Source organism: Cupressus sempervirens, chromosome 3 (genome assembly GCF_028749045.1).
Source record: "Cupressus sempervirens isolate cs-2001-9-10 chromosome 3, ASM2874904v1, whole genome shotgun sequence".
Taxonomy (NCBI): Eukaryota; Viridiplantae; Streptophyta; class Pinopsida; order Cupressales; family Cupressaceae; genus Cupressus; species Cupressus sempervirens.
In genome coordinates this window covers 1,018,670,306-1,018,686,544 of record NC_143120.1, presented here as the reverse complement: position 1 = coordinate 1,018,686,544, position 16,239 = coordinate 1,018,670,306, and positions in this window count along the sequence as shown.

Here is a 16,239-nt window from a genome sequence, read left to right as displayed (position 1 = left end):
TGCTATGATGCAGTACAACATATGATGCATTGTTGGCCAGGGAAGATGAGGTGAGTGAGCTTACTGAGCAGCTTGAGGTGACTTCTGAGATTCTTGAGAGTACACAGTTGGCTTTCAAGGAGTCACATTTTCATTTGGCTAAGGTGACCATGGAGTTAGAGTGACTACAGTCTTTACCTGATTCTATACAGTCACAAGCTGTGGTGTTTGGTGATCCGAGGATGTCCATGGCCGAGATTGTCAGAGACAGTGGAGATGGGGATGCATCCATCCTTGATACTAACATTGGCATATCAGGTTCTTTCCCACTAGAGTCAGGTTCAGTTGAGTTGGGTGTTGTAGCAAATTGTTGTATGCCTGACATGGTGGTGGCCCCTAGTACTGATGGCACGAAGACTAGAGATGTATCAAAGATCATGTGTGATGTTGGTGAGTCGACAGTTGGCATGGTTCCTGCTAGTAATACTACTCCCTTGGTGATATCTTCGAGGGTAGTAGTCAGTTCCAACATGGTTAATGATCAATTGTAGTTAGTTTCATCTAGATTGTAGTCTGAGCCACTAAATGAGATTGGTGAATTCTATCAGCACTACACTGTGAGGTATGCTCATCAATTTACCTTTGATGACCATGTTGATGAGATGATGATACAGAGATGTACTTTGGTTCCTAGTGCTTATCATCAGTTATGGGATAGTTTGATGCCTCAAGATGAGAGTTGTGATGGGCATGACATGGTGATAGGTTCTGCAGTTGACAGCTTGATAATATGTGACTTAGAGCAGGAGTTTGGGAGTGATGCTTCAATGGGTGTTGTTATTGATTCTACTCCTTTGGCTATGACATCTCCTGACTTAGCTAGTGATCAGTCACAGTGGGTTGTATCACTTGTTCATGGTGAGCTGTTGACTGAGGTTGGTTTTTTTAATCAACATTATATTGCAGGGTATGTACATCAGTTAGCATTTGATCCTTGTTTTGAGGAGTTGATGGCAGGCAAATTTGGTTTGGATTCCATTTCTTACTCTTTATCTTGTAATGTCTTTTCACCATCAGCAGTGCATGGGAGTTATGGTTATGAGATAGTGGCTGGTGATTTGCAGAGTTGTGTTGACTGCAGGAGTTGTACAGTGTGTGGATTCTCCATACTTGGTACAGTTTCATTCGAGAGCGTTCACCATTGTTGCAGAGTTGGATTGTACATTCCATATAGGCCAGTGGGATGCGTTGATGGTATTTACTGTGTTGGTAGTTTGATTTGTCCACTTTACTTGGGTTCTGATGTTCTAAGAGTTTGTGTCTCATGGGTTTTTGACTATGGTAGTGGTGATTTTGGAGTTTGGTTGAGCTATAATTGTCAGTTTGATTATGGATTCCTCTTGGTCATATAGCAGAGGATATTGCAGGAGCCTGTGTTAATTGGTGGTAGTATAGTTCATGACTACATTTGGGATCCAGGTGGATTGATTGGTTTATTGTTCAGCCATTGCTTGAGGACAAGAAATGATTGGGAGGGGAGGACTTGTCATGTCCCCTTTTCAAATAATTAAAAAGTAATAATCTTTGCTAAGGCAGGCAGGCCCAAAAAAGTGAAGTTTCAGAAAAAGGGGGTTAATATTTGGAAACCGTTGGATTAATAAATGAAAATTATTATTAAAATATGTTTCATTAATCTCTCTTGGACGTGAGTTACGGTTATGCCCTCTTTTAAGGGGTTTGGAGGCATTTTGGGCTGATGGGGAGAACTTGATTTTTGCTCATTCTTTGTTATTCTTCAGAGGCTGCCAAACCTGTGGAGAAGGAGACCCAAGAACGAGAGTTTGCAGGTTTCCAGGGAGACCCAAGAATGGAAGTTTGCAGGTTTCCAAGAAGGCTAAGGATGAGAGTTTGAAGCCATTCCATGTGCATGCTCATACAGAGTTTGCCTTTGTGCTGAATAGTGCAGATTTGTGGGTTTTCAGGTACGTTTTTTGTATGAGTTTGGTGTTTACAGTTGAGTATTTCATATCAGTTTGGGTTTTTGCTGTATTTTAGACTTTAAAGTGTTAAAATAGAGCTGAATATATGTATTGGGATGTGATTAAACTTCTGAGATAGATTATTAGTGTTTTTGTGGTGTTTTCGAGCATTTTTGTGTTAATTTTGGGAGCCCGATGAGCATAGTTTTTGTCCTACATTTGTGAACTATTGTGTAAAGGCTATACGGATCTGGAAACATCATTTTGTAGGCTGTTATGCTGTTGAAATTTCTATAAAAATGTCCATTTTCAGATTTATTAATAATTTGTGAAGTTGTGAAGCTTTTGGCACTATTTTCAGCATACCCGATTTGGGGTTTCTTGAGAAATTTGGTGGATCTTTGTGATATTAGTTTTTTGATCTTAAAGATTTGATTAGAGGTTGGAAATATCATAAAAAATCAGAAAAGGGGCATTTCAATGCAACCATAAATTTTGACATGCAGCTAATTACAAGCAACATGAAATCATAAATTATGACATGCAAGATCTGGGTAGTTGTCAAAGCTGACATGCAAGATCTGGGTAGTTGTCAAAACTGACATGCAAGATCTGGGTAGTTGTCAAAACTGACATGCAAGATCTGGGTAGTTGTCAAAACTGACATGCAAAATTCTACAACCACCAAATTCACCAAGAACTAACATGAAAATGATTAGAAGTAGCATGCAACCATAAATTTTGACATGCAGCTGATTAGAAGCAACATGCAACCATAAATTATGACATGCAAGATTTGGGTAGTTCTCAAAACTGACATGCAAACTTCTACAAACCCTCAGGCTGGCAAGATCATAGCTCTGATACCACTGAAATGTCCCTTTTCTGATTTTTTATGATATTTCATGCCTCTAATCAGATTTTCAAGATCAAACAACTAATATCACAAAGATCCACCAAATTTCTCAAGAAACTCCAAATCGGGTATGCCAGAAATAGTGCCAAAAGCTTCACAACTTCACAAATTATTAATAAATCTGAAAATGGATATTTTTACAAAAATTTCAGCAGCATAACAGCCTACAAAATTAAATTTCCAGATCCATATAGCCTTTACACAACAGTTCACAAATGTAGGACAAAAACTATGCTCATCGGGCTCCCGAAATTAACACAAAATTGCCCGGAAACACCACAAAAACACTAGTAATCTATCTCAGAAGTTTAATCATGTCCCAATACATATATTCAGCTCTATTTTAACATCTTAAAGTCTGAAATACAGTAGCAACCCAAACTGATATGAAATACTCAACTGAAAACACCAAACTCATACAAAAAACACACCCGAAAACCCACCAATTTGCACTGTTCAGCACAAAGGAAAACTCTGTATGAGCATGCACATGGAATGGCTTCAAAATCCCATCCTTAGCCTTCCTAGAAACCTGCAAAATCTTGCTCTTGGGTCTCCCTGGAAACCTGCAAACTCCCGTTCTTGGGTCTCCTTCTCCACAGGTTTGGCAGCCTCTGAAGAATAACAAAGAATGAACAAAAATCAAGTTCTGGAATCAGCCCAAAATTCCTCCAAACCCCTTAAAAGAGGGCATAACCGTAACTCACATCCAAGAGAGGTTAATGAAACATATTTTAATAATAGTTTTCATTTATTAGTCCAACGGTTTCCAAAGATTAAACCCCTTTTTCCGAAACTTCACTTTCTTGAGCCTGCCTGCCTTAGCAAAGATTATTATTTTTTAATTATTTGAAAAAGGGACATGACATGTGAGCATCCACTATCAATGATCCATTTATCATTTTTGTTCATACAAGTCACAAGTGCAGTTGCCTCATCTTCATCAAATTCATCCTTCATTGCAACATATACCACTTCATCATCATGTTCATCAGAATCATTTCTAATTTCTTCTTCAGTAATGTAATAGGACTTCTTATCTTTATCTTTGTAATCTTTGTTGTCATCTTCTCTTTTGTTCTTGTACTTTTTGCCATCTTTGTAGTTCTTATTATATGTACATCTTGCAGTAATATGACCAACTTCATTGCAATTAAAACAAATGATGGGTAACTTACCTTTACCTTTGTGAAATCTTCTTTCTAGTAGTGCTTCCAATTGTTCAACATCTTCCTCATCTATATCACTGTCACTAGATACATATTTTATCTTTCTATTCTTCTTCTTCTACTTCACCTCATCAAAGACCTTCATTAACAACTTGGCTTTGAAAGTAGATTCAAAACTCTCAGGTTTGTAGTTATCAAAATTAGATAGCTCAAAAGCAGCGAGTCTACCTACTAGACCTTTAAGGGTTAAATAATTTCCTGGAATTGTAGAAACTCTAACAGAATAAATAGGCAGTAATGTTCTCAAAACTTTGATTAACATAGTATCATCATCTATGTGACCAGTAGCTCCTCTTATTGCACTAACAACTTCTTTTATTCTAGCAACATATTAAGCAATATTTTCACCTTCTTCCATTTTCATATCATCAAACTTACCTCTAAGACTTTCAGATTTGGCTCTTTGAACATTTTTGTCTCTTGCATAGATAGTGTGTAGGGCATCCTACATTTTCTTTGCAGTGTCATAGCCTTTGATATCATCAAATTCAACATAGCTTAGAGTAGAGGCAATCTCCAACATCGCCTAATTGTGTTCTATCTTCTTCTTCATTCTTCAATAGTTAGGGCTCCAACTAGATCAAAATGTTCCATTGTAATGGTAAATTGTGTATGATCTCCAAGTCCTCCAAGGTGTAGCTTCATCAAACTTTTCCATGTAGAAAAGTAATCTCTATTGAGCTTGGGTACTTCTCTTTTTGACATCTCGATCTTACCTTGAAACTAGTCCTTTTAAGCATATGACTCTGATACCAATCATTAGAATTCTTTAGAATAACTAGGGTGAGGGGGTGAATTAGTTATCCAAGGTCTAGATGCATAAATAAATTTTTTCATAGCTTAGTGAACCCATAAAATTTTTATACCTATGCATGCATCCACTAAGATTACGCAATCACTTAAGACTTGTGTGTTGCTGTCAAATCAACTTGCAAACATGTAAAGCATGAAACATAACATATTGATCAACACACGTGGCACAATGATTTACATGGAAACCCAATTTGAGAAAAACCACCAATAACATGCTACTCTTTTTCACTCTTCTGAAGTGATGTGTTGTGAAAGGCCAACCCTGTTAAAGGTTACAATACACACTATTAAATGTGACCCAAATAAGGGATTTCAATCACCCTATTAGAAGTGAGCCTTGTTAGAGGAGTTTAGGCCATTCACTTGGAATGCCACCCATTTAAATGATTTTCAAATGACTGTTAGGTCAACCTTAAACCAAAGGATTGATCCTAGACTGATACAATTGTTAGAGAGTAAAAGTAGAGCTTTGATTTGATAAAACTTACAACTTCCCTTGCAGATTATAGATCTTTGTTCTATCCTCAATTTTTCTTGGCCTTCATACTTTGCAACTCTAATAACTTGGTCACCCTTCAAGCATTCATCTCCTTAAGTCTTCGTTCTTAGCATGCCATTGTAGACTCTTTTCTTGGGTCACTTGATGAAGAAAAATCCCTTAATTCCTTCTCCTCCTTGGGTTCTCGCACATGACTACTTTGCTTCATGACTAGACATTCTTATAAATAGGAAATTAGGATATTTTCCTACTCATTTTCCATTTTCCAATTTAGGATTTGGATGGATTAGGTAGAATACAATGTATCTATCCCATATCTTGTATCTCTTCTAGAAATTTCTTATAGAATCCATTTGAATTCACCTAAAAAATGGTTTACATTAATTTTTTTGTCACAATCTCATCAACCTTATCCTCCTCCTAGTTCACAAGTTTCAAGAAAACAAACTTGTTAGCTTAGATTTAGTGAATCCTCAATCTTTAACATAATGTAGTAGCTTGGCATTATCAACCTTCTGATGCTCGACACATACTATGTTGCTCGACATCAACTATAAATCACTCAGCATCAACTTAAGTTTATTGATACTCAATATCAAATAAACTTTACTCAACATCAACTATATTGCTCAACATCTTCTAGAATTTTCTTTCACTTGGCTCCAACTGACTCTCTACTTAGCTTGCATTAACTTTTCTCGACACCTACTATCCACTCAGTCAAGCTTGGTAGACAAACTTTGTGTAACTTGTTCTTCTAAACTTTTTAAGTGTAGCCAAGATTTTGCAACCTTAAGTAGATTATCAATACATCATGTCATAACTATCTTAACCAATCCTTGTACTTCATTACATAATCATAACTCAACCTTTCCTCTAGGTGCTTTTGTTACATCTTATTGATCAAATCCTCTTCATCAATCAACTAAGTGATAGTACTTGAATCTTATAAGCAGTTGCCTTACCAACAAATAGCAGGTTTGACATCAGTGACAATACAAAGATTGAAACACATAGTCTTTTGCAAAAATCTCCTTTCAATAATCTCTATCAATAATGATCTTTTCAATCATATCTCAACAATAAAACCCTCTGAAATAAAAAATACAAATTTGAAAACCATGCCAAATTTCTCATAAATAGAATAGGGGCACGAGGATTTGGAGCTCTAATACCATGTTGAAGTTGATGAAAGATCAACCCTACAGCTGCTAAGAATCACTTTCATGTAAAAACCTATCACAGAAAAGAGAGAAGCAAAAACTATGGAGGCTCAAATTTAGAGATCCATAGAAGAGACATTCTTGATGTGCAAAAATAAAATTGGGATTATCAAAAGTGAATGAATTAGTTACAAAGAGATCAATCCTTATAAAAAGAGATCAAAACCCTAATAGGTAACTAACCTAGGTTACATGATAATAATTAATGAAAGAATTAATTAATATATGCGCAAAGTTTATCTTAACTAAACTAGTGATAATAAGTGACTAAATAATTAAATCAATATGATTTAATTAATAAGAAAATAATTTATTACTCTAACATCACCTCTTGTCTGGTCTTCCTAGAATCGAAGACTATGATGAAAATACAAAGGTGTATGAGTTTTATCCCCTCTACAGCTCCAAAGAGTTTCAAAGAATACGTAAAAGTTAATGATGCCTTCACAATGAGGCTCTACTAGGAATTGCAATTCTTCCCTGACTGAAGATTTTCACTGAAGCTATTTTGGCTATAGGCTAGTTCAAATGCTCTTTTATCCAATTTCTGACATTCTCCTACCTAAGGATTGGTGCATTTGATGGTTTTCCCACAAGGCTTCCTAGGTATCCTAAGGACAAGGTTTTTCTCATTGAATTATGTTAACAAATACTGGAAGTGAATACCTTGTGTTCCAATGTGAAGAAGATAGACATAATTTCCTTCTCAATAGCAGTTGGACCTTACTCCTGTGCTTCTAGATTTGATGCCTAGAATCTAGTCAAAAGTTTTGAAAGCAATATTAAACTAGTTAATTATGAGGTGATAAGGCTGCAATATGACCCAATTAATTTCATGAGATATCATTTGAAGATGGGATACACTCACGGACATGTTCTAGACATTGAAGACTATTAGGCCAGATGCTATGCTGAATACCAAACCAAGGAGAGGTATTGGTCTAGGCTAACAATTGATAAAACTAAAATGTATAATAACTCAATTGATGTTTTTGATCTTGTAGATGATGGCTCCTACATGCATCCCTCATTCTACTAGCAAATAAAAAAGACTCTCATTGTGTCAAGTCCACATGAAGGTCCTATTATCGACACAATGGAGGTCCTAATGCATGTGATCATCAAAAGGATAGATAAATGGGTGAAATAGACCAAAGAAAGGAAGAAAAGAATGGGAAGTGCAAGCTTTACTGGTGGAGTAGCTTCCAAAACTACTTAGTCAACTACAACTACCGCCACCAGTGTTGCTACCTCAACATCAATAGGTCTAGTACAATCAATTGGTGGAGGTAGAGATCAACCTTCAAAAAAGAATGTCTAGATTACCCTAACTTGTTGAGGAGGATCTCTTCTAGATAGAGGAAAGGTTTGGGATAAGGAAAAGAACAAAACAAAGGAGTAGGAGAAGTCAGTGGCCTCCCCTGCCCCCTTGTGCAAGTCATCAACCTTGATGTTGACAACAATCCCATGGATGGTCAAGAACAAGATGTGTCTCAACAGGGTGATACCTTGGCCCTCTCAGTTACTATGGTGATTGCTTTCCCTACTACCACCCAGAGAAAAGAAACACCCCCAGTGATAAGGAATCTTTTCAATCCCACTACCCTTTAGTCAGCAATCAATGTCCTTTCAACTGAGTCATAGTTGGAAGAGACTATTGATAGGAAAAAGTGAAGATATGAGGAAGCTGCCCCATCCAAAGACCTCATCATGAAAGTAACCTCATCTCAGCCACAATCAAAGAAGAAAAAGAAGAAAAAGACAATAACAACACTGGCCAATGATTATTCTATTGGTCATATGTTGATGGAAATAATAGAACCTCAAAAGGAGGGAAAGTTTCATGAGCTCACTGCCAATGATTTTTAGATTAAAATAGTTGACATTAGTATTCTCGTGCATGATTCCATGGTTAACGTATGGAAATATACCAGTGAGAAGATCAAGATAGACTAGAAGAGTTAAGGTTAAGAAAGAGATACTCAAGGCTTTGAATAAGGAACTGATGGATTACATCAGAGTTGCACTCGGAAGCATCTCTACAAGCAAATTTGACCCAAGTACACTGGAGAACAAGAAATTTATTTTGAATCTAAAATAGGAGAGACAATTTAGTCAAACTGGTTGCAAATGATTGATCGAAGGAAGGTCCAAGGTCATGTTCTCATTGAGGACCTTGAAAACCTATTGTTAAATATTGAGAAGTTAAGGGAAGTAGTGTCCAATCATCAAGCTTCAATGCACAAAGCATTAGAGAACTTGATAGAGCAACTGACCTTGTTGCAAGAGGTAATTGATATGAAGACCAACATCACCATGTCCCATGGGATTCTCAAAATAGGTCAAGAACCATTGCTGCACTAGAAGCAATAGTTAGAATTCATAGTGGAAATCTTAGTAAGATCTAAAAATGAGATGAAGGATATGGATGATCTAGTGCAGAAAGTCATGTAAAAGATATTTGAATATCTAAAGGTTTTACATATAAAATCATATGTCACCAGTAATGGTCAATCAATGGACGTTGAGAAAATGAAAGCCAAATTTCTATCATTTGTTGAGGAAACCACCAATCCAGCCAAGTTCCAGGTGTCAAAGATCCAAGAACTTTCAACAATAGATTCCATTCTAAGGTGTGCATCAGAAAAGATTCAATGAAAGATCACCAGAACGGAAGAGTTAATTGAGATGCATGATTACTGGATGCTTTGAGCTGATAATATCATGATCCCAGGTGTCAATGAATTGAAAAATGTAATTGATGCAATGAAAGCATACAAAGATAAGGTTGTGACTCCAAGGAAACTTTTATGCTCTAACACTCTTTGTGACAAGTGTCACCTACTCTTCTTTCTCAAATTCTTCTATTGTAGCCATTTTTGGCATTTTCTCCATAGGCTTCGATTTTGTAACATATGATAATCTAGTCAAGTCCTACTTTTAGCATCCTTTGTTCATAAATTTGCTACAATTTAATCATTGAATGTAAGTGGTTGTCACTAAGAGGCCTATATATGTAACTTTTTGAGAAATTAATTGGATTGACAAATTAATTTGTGGACAAACCCCTGTGACTGGGACTACCGTGTGAGAAACTGACTCTGCATTTCAATTTTCCTATTCATTTAGTTTCTATATGGTACTTGGGATGAATGTGATGTGAATAAAAATAGAATGATTGCAAATAAACTTGGTTTTTTTTCTTTCATTTCAGTAGATTGTAAGCTTTACTTTCTTCATTATAGTATTACTTTATTCCCCTATTTTGTGCATGTTAGTTCATATGCATGATATCTTCCTCTTCTTTCTTCTCCTTCTCTTTCTCTTTCTCTTCTTCTTCTTCCACATCCTCATCCATATCTTAGGATTCTATATTTCCTTTATTTCTTCATTGGAAATAAATTTTCTCATGAAGTTATTATTTTCTCTCTCCTCATATAATTCTATTGTAATTGGTATACAAGAGACAAAGAAATCAAATTTTTTTACTATATAAAAGAATTGATTCACATCCTTTGTATCATATTTTATTTTTTTCAATAGGTACAATTGACTATTCTCTAATTATGATGCATTTTGGTCTTGGTACAAATATTGTTCCACCCTTATAATCAATCTCCATTATCACTTTAGAGATTGATTTATTTGTTTCTTCACCTATCTCATCATACATTCCTTTCATAAGCTTGATAATTCTCATCTTTGACCTCATCTTATATTATGCCTTGTTTAGTATGTTATGCATTTCATTATGAGTGATCAAAGAACATATATCATGAAGTTTTTTTTCTCGAATCTTGTAATCATACTCTAAGGCTATTTTCCTTCTAACATATAATCTTTCAAACAATTCATCAATAATGTTTCCTAAATCTATATTAGGTTCCTCTTAACATTTAAAAAATAAATAATAATAGAATCCTCTAATAGCTTATGGTCATTGGGATCATACTAGTCATAGTACTTATTTAGTTGACTGATCAGACCTTCCTTTCTATCCTCTCTTTTATTTTCTTCATGTCTAGTTTCCATTTTCTTTCCTTATCATACTTCTTGACTTATGCTTGTGATTTGTATCTCTTTATCTATTAGTCTTAGTTACCTTCTTAGTCTCATTAACCTTTCTCTTCTTTGGACTAGGCCCCTTAACCTTAGCCTTTGGTATGGGTGTCCTAAAATTCTTTGTTGATGGTTCTACCTTATCTGGTGGAGTTATCCTTGAAGGTTTCCTTGTAGGTCATTTATGTGTAAAAGTAACCTTAGTCTTTGTAACCACATCTAATGGTTTTTCTGGCACCTCAAGTGATTGTGCATCTCTCTCTGCACCCATTAGCATCACAGTGGTAAATGCTTCAATCTTATCTTGTTTAACAAGTTGTCTCTCTTTTCTTGGAGTTTTCATTTGTTCTTTTTCAATCCCTTCTTTCTTTTCTATATTATCAACCATCATCTTTGTTTTCCTCTCACAGATCCCTCTAGTGATTTATTCTCTTACTTTACTATATTGCTCTTCATATGTACCCAACCTCTCTACATTAGGGTCCTTCTTAGATGCAATAATAGAATCTACATCTCATAAAAATGAAGGGATCTACTTCATATCTTATAGGTGGTATCCATTGAGTGCTTGGTTCAACTTCTTCCATACATCTACTATTTTTTCCCACCATGAAAAAAATAGTGTTTATATACTTCTCAACCATTTCTTTTGGAATCCTTACTCTTTGTTACACTTCTTTTTGAAATTTCTTAAATAATCCAAAAAAATTGCTATCTATTTTCTTAATATATTGCATTCTATAGTGCTCAATAATTAGGAGTGTTGTGGGAACATGATTTCTCCATGTATGAGGATGCATGTCTAGGAACTTGTAATTTATATGGAAAAAATATGCAAGATAAGAAATCCAAACCTAAATCCTTGCGACTTGTGAAGCTTGATTCTCCTAATGCTCTCCAATCACTAATGTCTAATAATTTCACATACATTAAAATGTTCATGTTCAACAACTATTTTATAAGTTGTATGGATGATACCCACTAAAATTGAATAGTTCCTACTTCTATAATGCATCTTATAGCCCATAATCTTAGAGGTAAGCCTCACATATTTCTACTTGATGTTGTGAGGATTAGAGCTCACTTATCCCACTTTGATCTCATGTTTTTATCAACTTTATTCCTAATGAGATTCATTATAATAGGTATTACAACAACATTATCAAGTCCAATGACAAGAGTAATGAGTTCCTTAGTTATTTTCATAGTTTGGTTTCCTAACCAAAATAATTGATCATGAATTTGAGAAATCTTTATCCACTCATTCTTCAAATTCCTTGAAATCCATAACCTGTACTATATTAAGGGTTTCCAAATGCTTGAATTTTTTCTTAAAGGTTCTTTCCCCATTAAGTACATCCTTTAAATCATTCCACATATCAACATTTATAATTGTTTCACACTTGCGGTGTCTATCTACTCTAATATCTTCAACATGTAGTACTTTGTTGGGGGTTTGGAAAAACGCATCCTCGAGATCATCTTCCATTAACTTAAATGGTTGTTTCTTGAAATGATACATAGTCCTCTCATTAATATTATAAAATTTCTGTGTTTTAATTATTATCCAACTGAATTTAACCTCAAACATAGCTTGCAAGGCAAGAACAAATATATTTACATTGTTGAAGTAGGGTTTGCAAGAAATCTTTGAAAATATTTGGTACAGGGGCACCTAGGTAGGTTCATGGAAGACCTAGGGCTCCTAGGATATTTTGTATTTTAGTGGTTTTATCCACATTTCTAGGTTAATAATAGGGCTAACCTAGTCCTAGGATGAGGTGAGTTAAGGTGAGGAAGCCTCATAAGGCCTAAATTGCTCATAGTTACTTAATTAGGTCTAATAGAACATTTTGTGTTTTGGAGGGTAGGATGGAAAAAATGATTATTTAAGGTCCTTTTTAATTTTATTTACTCCATTTAATTCTTTTGGTAAAGTTTGGTATCCATTGGATCAAGTTTTAAGGTCAAACTCCAAAAGATGTAAAAATTACTCATAAATTGTCAATGTTGTCATTAACAACTTTTTGTTGCATTTGAGAAAATTTTTAGTTGGAGCTTGGTAAATATCTAAAGTAGTTGGGATAGGCATCAAGATGTGTTTATAAGGCCATCATCAACCATTTTTCATGGTTTGAAGTTTGAGCAATTTCTGTGCGTATGAACTATCAACAAGTTAAATAGTTACAATTTTATGCTTTTGAGGATCTTGACACTTTAATGGATTGAATTTGGATATTTTGTTTTTGGAAGTGTTAGAGGAGTTTTATTTGTGATTTTTTACAACTTTATTTTGTGTTTTTGTAAGGTTTTAGTATCTTTAATAAATTACTTTGCATTTTGTTTACTTGTTATTCTGAATCAAGTGTTTGAGCAAAAGATGTAGTCATAACTCCCTCTCCCACTATAGGATCTGTATGGTCTCTTGGGATTTGGGATATGACTCCTTGTACATAATTTATAGTGAAGTAGGGTCCCTATAAATCTAAGGAAGCATTTTTATGCTAATACCCTAGGTGAGCCAATGATGCATGACTAGAGATCACAATATGCAATCGAGGTATTAGGAGTGGTTGAATGTTTGAAATACTTCAAAAAAAGCTTAGAGTGTGTTAAAAGAAGTTGTGGTGAAACATAAAATTTAATGGGAGGCAATGGTGAAATTTATGTGGAGGGAAAAGCATATTTTTTATCAAACAACCTATTAAACCCTTAAAACCCTTATTTTTAGGCTAAATTTGTGGCCATATGATACAGATAGGTTAAGAACCCTAGACCATCAAAATCTTCAAGTTATCTAAAAAGAGTGTCAAGATTAGTGGATAGGTTATCTCCTTGTTAAGGAATTTTTTAAGTTATTTGGGATTTTCTTCATTAGGAGGGCTAATTGCTTGTAGCCCTATTACAAGCACTTTTGTGAAATCTTGCATGATTTTTGGAATTCAATTAGGGTTTCAAGTTTGATTGTGGTTGTGGACCTTAAGGGTAATCTAAATTCCTTCCTATATTACCATCCATCCATTTGGGATGCCCTTTGAGTTTATGGGATTGGTTATAGTGTTGATGTGAAGAAGGGAAGAAGGGATGAATCAAGCTTAGGGGATGATAATGAAGAATTGTTGTTCTTACTAATTTGTGTGCTCTAGTTGAATTGCCTAGGACCTCATGGTTAGGATCCTAATGAGAATAGGGTAACTAGTAATCCTATTAGGCCAAGGGAAAGACATAAGGTGACCCTAGAGGAAGCTAGGGTAGGAGCGAGCCTAGTTGTCACATCAGCGTCATTCAGAAAAAGTTAAAGACTTGGGAAGGAAGTGTATGTTTGCAACTACTGAAGAGTTAAAGAGTGAGTCAAGTATGGTGAATAATGAAAAGCTAGCTAAGGAGGTTGATGAGAAAAATAAGAAAAATAGACTCCTTGAAGAAGCCTTAGAAGAGGTAAAGACAAAGTTGGATGCAGTTGTTGATGCAACCAAGAAAAAGGAAGAAGAAAGTATTGACAAGGGTAAAGATATGGCAGAGGATGATGTTTTCCTTGAGCCAAACCCTATCTTAAATGAGGAGCATTTTTTGAAGGTCATAAAATCCCTAGGAGGGAATGCCTTGGAAGGTGTGCCACTATTTAGTGGAAAGATGGACATAGATGTAGTGATGGATTGGTTGGATAGCATAGAGAACCATTATGAATGTGAAGGGGTGTCAGAGGAACAAAAGGTCAAGGTGGCCAAGTAAAGACTTAGAGTATCATCATTGACATGGTGCAAATATGTCCAATATGAGAGGATTAGTGTGGGAAAGAAGCCTATAGCCAATTGGAATGCAATGGTAACCAAATGAAGGGAGAATTTCCTACCAGAGGACTATGAGATTTATCTTCATAAAAGGAGACAAAGACTAAAATAAAAATATTTGGATGTGGTCTCTTATATAGAGGAGTTTCAAAGAGCAAGATGAAGATCCAATAAAATTGGCTAGGTACTTGGGTGGTTTGAAATGGAATATCCAGGAGGAGCTCATTTTGTGGACACTCACTACTATTCAAAGGTGCCATAAACTAGCCCTAAAGGTGGAGGAAAAGAATAAGAATAAAGGGGATTCTAATTTCGAAGTTAAAGGCATGGGAAAAATTTAGAGAGGAAAAAGAGGAGGTTACCAAGGAAAAGTAATGAGCAAAGGAACCAAGGTGAGACCAAGCTCACTGAGAAAGCCATTAAGAACACTCCTAGAGGAGGTTACAATAGAGGGAGAGGTAACCAAGGATGCTCTGATAGGGGAAGAGGATTAGGCAAAAGTAACTCTTACTTTTCCAGTATGAAATTATAGTACTATGTTCAATCAGGCCATCCAACATATAGATGCCTTTAGAAGCCCTCTTCTTCAAACCATGACAACAAAGTGGCATATGCTCAAGAGGATAACTCTAGCTACAAGGAAAATGAAGTGGATCACATAGATTCATAAAAATGTGAGAACCTTATGTTTAGAAGGGCACTAATCAACCAACTAGCTCCTAATGAACCTAAGCATAGGAGAGCTCTATTTAGAATTAGATGTAAGATTATTGGGAAGGTCTGTAAGGTAGTTGTAGATTCAAGCTCTACTAACAATATAATGTTAGAGGAGGCAGTTGAAAATATTAAACTAACCAATTCACCCCCATGTGAATCCCTACAAGGTGACTTGGCTCAATAAGGGTCAAAGTATACTAGTGAATGAGAAGACTTGGGTTGACTTCTCCATATTAGGGTATAAGGAAAAGTTGTTGTGTGACATCTTACCCATGGATTATTTCTATTTGTTGTTAGGTAGACCCTAGCAGTATGATAGAGAGGCAATATATGAACACAAACTCCATATCATTCAAGAAAGGAAGTCAAACTTTTAAAATCCAATATTTGTTGGAGGGAGAAGAACCATAGTCTAAGGTGTCTAGTGTATTGTTATGCAGTGGGAAAGAATTTTCTAAGGTTCTCAAAGACGAAGAGAGCCAAAGCTATGTAGTGGTATTGAAGTCTAAGGGATAAGACAAGACAATTAAGGAGCCATTTCTTACATAGGTACAAGCATTACTTGAAAAGTACAAAGACATTGTGAGTGATGGTACTCCTGCTACTATACCTCCTAGAAGGTTGACAAGCCATCAAATAGACTTTGTTCCTGGTGCATCGCAACCAAACAAGGCAGCATACAAGCTAACTCCAAACCAAAACTTGGAAGTAGCAAGACAAGTGTAAGAACTTATGGATCAAGTTTTAATCAAGAAAAGTGTAAGACCATGTGTAGTCCTTGCTGTATTAGCATCCAAGAAGGGAGGAAAATGAGGATTATATACAGACTCAAGGGCTATAAATAGGATCACAATCAGGTATAGGTTTCCCACACCTAGGGTTGAGTATCTCATGGATTGTCTTGGAGGGGAAATGTACTTTACAAAGTTGGACTTGAATAGTGGATACCACCAAATCAATATTAAGGAGGGAGAAGAATGGAAGACAACATTCAAGACAATAGATGGGATTTATGAATGATCTGTGATGTCATT